Raw genomic sequence first — 314 nt, 5'->3', positions numbered from 1 at the left:
ATTAGAACATTCTCATTAGTTTAGTCATATTTATGTTTAAAATTTAATCAATATCATAATTTTTTATATTTATCTATTCTATTTAAATTCAATCCTCAGATTAAATTATTTATTCACTCTTTATATAATAATAAAATATTATTAATTTAATAATTTTTTTATTTAATTTATTTTTATCATATTTTATATCTCTATCAATTAAATATTAATAATAATTATATTCTAATTAAATTAATATTAAAAAATTCATATTTTCAAAAATCATTTAATGCTAATAAAAAAAATATTTGATTAAATTCATTTAAAATTCTATC

This window comes from Juglans microcarpa x Juglans regia, chromosome 7D, assembly GCF_004785595.1.
Source record: "Juglans microcarpa x Juglans regia isolate MS1-56 chromosome 7D, Jm3101_v1.0, whole genome shotgun sequence".
Taxonomy (NCBI): Eukaryota; Viridiplantae; Streptophyta; class Magnoliopsida; order Fagales; family Juglandaceae; genus Juglans; species Juglans microcarpa x Juglans regia.
This window is presented reverse-complemented; position numbering follows the sequence as displayed.